The following is a 6,000-nucleotide window of genomic DNA, read 5'->3' as shown; positions in this document are numbered from 1 at the left end:
GAATTTATTTATCTAGCACCGAGTATGACAGTGTGATATATTATCTCACTGTTGAATTTAGTTATCTAGCACCGAGTCGGAAAGGGTTATTTAAAATCTCACTGTTGAATTTATTTATCTAGCACAGAGTCAGAGACTGTGATATAAAATCTCACTGTTAAATTTATTTATCTAGCACCGAGTCGGAAAGTGTGATTTAAAATCTCACTGCTGAAATTAGTTATCTAGCACCGAGTCGGAAATTGTGATTTAAAATCTCACTGTTTAATTTATTTATCTAGGACCGAGTCGGAAAGTGTGATTTAAAATCTTGCTGTTGAATTTATTAATCTAGAACCGAGTCGGAAAATGTGATTTAAAATTTCATTGTTGAATTTATTTATCTAGCACAGAGTAGGACTGTGTGTTATAGGTTCTCACTTTTGAATTTATTTATCTAGCACCGAGTCGGAAACTGTGATTTAAAATCTCACTGTTGAATTTCTTTATCTAGCACCGAGTCGGAAAATGTGATTTAAAATCTCATTGTTGAATTTATTTATCTAGCACCGAGTCGGAAAGTGTGATTTAAAATCTCATTGTTGAATTTATTCATCTAGCACCGAGTCGGAAAGTGTGATTTAATGAATTTATTTATCTAGCACCGAGTCGGAAAGTGTGATATATACACTCACTGTTAAATTTATTTATTTAGCACCGAGTCGGACAGTGTGATATATAATCTCACTGTTTAATTTTTTTATCCAGTACCGAGTCGGAAAGTGTGATTTAAAATCTCACAGAATAATTTATTTATCTAGCACCGAGTCGGAATGTGTGATTTAAAATCTCACAGTTGAATTTATTTATTTAGCACCGAGTCGGAAACTGTGATATATAAATCTCACTGTTGTATATTTTTATCGCGCACCGAGTTGGAAAATGTGATTTAAAATCTCACTGTTGAATTTATTAATCTAGCACCCAGTCGGAAAGTGTGATATATTATCTCAATGTTGAATTTAGTTATCTTGCACCGAGTCGGAAAGTGTGATTTAAAATTTCATTGTTGAATTTATTTATCTAGCACCGAGTCGGAAAGTGTGATATATAATGTCACTGTTGAATGTATTTATCTAGCACCGAGTCGGAAAATGTGATTTAAAATATCACTGTTGAATTTATTTATCTAGCACCGAGTCGGAAGGTGTGATTTAAAATCTCACTGTTGAATTTATTTATCTAGCACCGAGTATGACAGTGTGATATATAATCTCACTGTTGTATTTATTTATCTAGCACCAAGTAGGAAAGTGTGGTTTAAAATCTCACTGTTAAATTTATTTATCTAGCACCGAGTCGGAAAGTGTGATTTAAAATCTCACTGTTGAATTTATTAATCTAGAACCGAGTCGGAAAAAGTGATTTTAAATCTCACTGTTGAATTTATTTATCTAGCACAGAGTAGGACTGTGTGATATATATCATCTCACTGTTAAATTTATTTATCTAGCACCTAGTCGGAAAATGTGATTTTAAATCTCACTGTTGAATGTCTTTATCTAGCACCGAGTCGGAAAATGTGATTTAAAATCTCATTGTTGAATTTATTTATCTAGCACCGAGTATGACAGTGTGATATATTATCTCACTGTTGAATTTAGTTATCTAGCACCGAGTCGGAAAGGGTTATTTAAAATCTCACTGTTGAATTTATTTATCTAGCACAGAGTCAGAGACTGTGATATAAAATCTCACTGTTAAATTTATTTATCTAGCACCGAGTCGGAAAGTGTGATTTAAAATCTCACTGCTGAAATTAGTTATCAAGCACCGAGTCGGAAATTGTGATTTAAAATCTCACTGTTTAATTTATTTATCTAGGACCGAGTCGGAAAGTGTGATTTAAAATCTTGCTGTTGAATTTATTAATCTAGAACCGAGTCGGAAAATGTGATTTAAAATTTCATTGTTGAATTTATTTATCTAGCACAGAGTAGGACTGTGTGTTATAGGTTCTCACTTTTGAATTTATTTATCTAGCACCGAGTCGGAAACTGTGATTTAAAATCTCACTGTTGAATTTCTTTATCTAGCACCGAGTCGGAAAATGTGATTAAAATCTCATTGTTGAATTTATTTATCTAGCACCGAGTCGGAAAGTGTGATTTAAAATCTCATTGTTGAATTTATTCATCTAGCACCGAGTCGGAAAGTGTGATTTAATGAATTTATTTATCTAGCACCGAGTCGGAAAGTGTGATATATACACTCACTGTTAAATTTATTTATTTAGCACCGAGTCGGACAGTGTGATATATAATCTCACTGTTTACTTTTAATCCAGTACCGAGTCGGAAAGTGTGATTTAAAATCTCACAGTATAATTTATTTATCTAGCACCGAGTCGGAATGTGTGATTTAAAATCTCACAGTTGAATTTATTTATTTAGCACCGAGTCGGAAACTGTGATATATAAATCTCACTGTTGTATATTTTTATCGCGCACCGAGTTGGAAAATGTGATTTAAAATCTCACTGTTGAATTTATTTATCTAGCACCCAGTCGGAAAGTGTGATATATTATCTCAATGTTGAATTTAGTTATCTTGCACCGAGTCGGAAAGTGTGATTTAAAATTTCATTGTTGAATTTATTTATCTAGCAACGAGTCGGAAAGTGTGATTTAAAATCTCATTGTTGAATTTATTTATCTAGCACCGAGTCGGAAAGTGTGATATATAATGTCACTGTTGAATGTATTTATCTAGCACCGAGTCGGAAAATGTGATTTAAAATATCACTGTTGAATTTATTTATCTAGCACCGAGTATGACAGTGTGATATATAATCTCACTGTTGAATTTAGTTATCTAGCACCGAGTCCGTAAGTGTGATTTTAAATCTCACTGTTGAATTTAGTTATCTAGCACCGAGTTGGAAAGTGTGATTTAAAATCTCACTGTTGAATTTATTTATCTAGCACCGAGTCCGTAAGTGTGATTTTAAATCTCACTGTTGAATTTAGTTATCTAGCACCGAGTTGGAAAGTGTGATTTAAAATCTCACTGTTAAATTTATTTATCTAGCACCGAGTCGGAAAGTGTGATTTAAAATCTCATTGTTGAATTTATTTATCTAGCACCGAGTCGGAAGGTGTGATATGTAATCTCACTGTCGAATTTGTTTATCTAGCACCGAGTCCAAAACTGTAATATATAACCTCACTGTTGAATTTATTTATCTAGCACCGAGTCGGAAAATGTGATTTATAATCTCACTGTTGTATTTATTTATCTAGCACCGAGTCGGAAAGTGTGATTTAAAATCTCACTGTTGTATTTGTTTATCAAGCACCGAGTCGGAAAGTTTGATTTAAAATCTCACTGTTGAATTTAGTTATCTAGGATCGAGTCGGAAAATGTGATTTACAATCTCATTGTTGAATTTATTTATCTAGCACCGAGTCGGAAAGTGTGATTTAAAATCTCACTGTTGAATTTATTTATCTAGCACCGAGTCGGAAAGTGTGATTTAAAATCTCACTGTTGAATTTATTTATCTAGCACCGAGTAGGAAAGTGATATTAAAAATATCACTGTTGAATTTATTTATCTACCACCGAATCAGACAGTGTGATATATAATCTCAGAGTTGAATTTATTTATCTAGCACAGAGTCGGAAAGTGTGATATATAATTTAACTGTTGTATTTATTTATCTAGCACCGAGTAGGAAATTGATTTAAAATCTCACTGTTAAATTTATTTATCTAGAACCGAGTTGGACAGAGTGATATATAATCTCACTGTTGAATTGATTTATCTAGCACCGAGTATGACAGTGTGATATATAATCTCACTGTTGAATTTAGTTATCTAGCACCGAGTAGGAAAGTGTGATTAAAAATCTCACTGTTAAATTTATTTATCTAGCACCGAGTCGGAAAGTGTGATTTAAAATCTCACTGTTGAATTTATTTATCTAGCACCGAGTCGGAAAGTGTGATTTATAATCTCACTGTTGAATTTAATTGTCCAGCACCGAGTCGGAAACTGTGATTTATTATCTCACTGTTGAATTTATTCATCTAGCACCGAGTAGGACAGTGTGATATATAATCTCACTGTTGTATTTATTTATCTAGCACCGAGTAGGAAAGTGTGATTTAAAATCTCACTGTTAAATATATTTATCTAGCACCGAGTCGGAAGGTGTGATATATAATCTCACTCTTGAATTTAGTTATCTAGCACCGAGTCAGAAACTGTGATATATAATCTCACTGTTGAATTTATTTATCTAGCACCGAGTCGGAAAATGTGATTTAAAATCTCACTGTTGAATTTATTAATCTAGAACCGAGTCGGAAAAAGTGATTTAAAATCTCACTGTTGAATTTATTTATCTAGCACAGAGTAGGACTGTGTGATATATATCATCTCACTGTTAAATTTATTTATCTAGCACCTAGTCGGAAAATGTGATTTTAAATCTCACTGTTGAATGTCTTTATCTAGCACCGAGTCGGAAAATGTGATTTAAAATCTCATTGTTGAATTTATTTATCTAGCACCGAGTATGACAGTGTGATATATAATCTCACTGGTGAATTTAGTTATCTAGCACCGAGTCGGAAAGGGTTATTTAAAATCTCACTGTTGAATTTATTTATCTAGCACAGAGTCAGAGACTGTGATATAAAATCTCACTGTTAAATTTATTTATCTAGCACCGAGTCGGAAAATGTGATTTAAAATCTCACTGCTGAAATTAGTTATCTAGCACCGAGTCGGAAATTGTGATTTAAAATCTCACTGTTTAATTTATTTATCTAGGACCGAGTCGGAAAGTGTGATTTAAAATCTTGCTGTTGAATTTATTAATCTAGAACCGAGTCGGAAAATGTGATTTGAAATTTCATTGTTGAATTTATTTATCTAGCACAGAGTAGGACAGTGTGATATAGGTTCTCACTGTTGAATTTATTTATGTAGCACCGAGTCGGAAAATGTGATTTAAAATCTCACTGTTGAATTTATTTATCTAGCACCGAGTCGGAAAGTGTTATTTAAAATCTCACTGTTGAATTTATTTATCTAGCACCGAGTCGGACAGTGTGATATATAATCTCACTGTTGAATTTATTTATGTAGCACCGAGTCGGAAAATGTGATTAAAAATCTCACTGTTGAATTTATTTATCTAGCATAGAGTCGGAAAGTGTGATTTAAAATCTCACTGTTGAATTTATTTATCTCGCACCGAGTCGGAAAATGTGATTTAAAATCTCACTGTTGAATTTATTTATCTAGCACCGCGTCGGAAAGTGTGATTTAAAATCTCATTGTTGAATTTATTTATCTAGCACCGAGTCGGAAAGTGTGATTTAAAATCTCATTGTTGAATTTATCTATCTAGCACCGAGTCGGAAAGTGTGATATATAATCTCACTGTTGTATTTTTCTATCTAGCACCGAGTCGGAAAGTGTGATTTAAAATCTCACTGTTGAATTTATTTATCTAGCACCGAGTCGGAAAGTGTGATATATAATCTCATTGTTGAATTTATTTATCTAGCACCGAGTCGGAAAGTGTGATTTAAAATCTCATTGTTGAATTTATTCATCTAGCACCAAGTCGGAAAGTGTGATTTAATGAATTTATTTATCTAGCACCGAGTCGGAAAGTGTGATATATACACTCACTGTTAAATTTATTTATTTAGCACCGAGTCGGACAGTGTGATATATAATCTCACTGTTTAATTTTTTTATCCAGTACCGAGTCGGAAAGTGTGATTTAAAATCTCACAGTATAATTTATTTATCTAGCACCGAGTCGGAATGTGTGATTTAAAATTTCACAGTTGAATTTATTTATTTAGCACCGAGTCGGAAACTGTGATATATAAATCTCACTGTTGTATATTTTTATCGCGCACCGAGTTGGAAAATGTGATTTAAAATCTCACTGTTGAATTTATTTATCTAGCACCCAGTCGGAAAGTGTGATATATT

This window comes from Euprymna scolopes, chromosome 20, assembly GCF_053919585.1.
Source record: "Euprymna scolopes isolate OS-2025 chromosome 20, ASM5391958v1, whole genome shotgun sequence".
Classification (NCBI taxonomy): domain Eukaryota; kingdom Metazoa; phylum Mollusca; class Cephalopoda; order Sepiida; family Sepiolidae; genus Euprymna; species Euprymna scolopes.
This window is presented reverse-complemented; position numbering follows the sequence as displayed.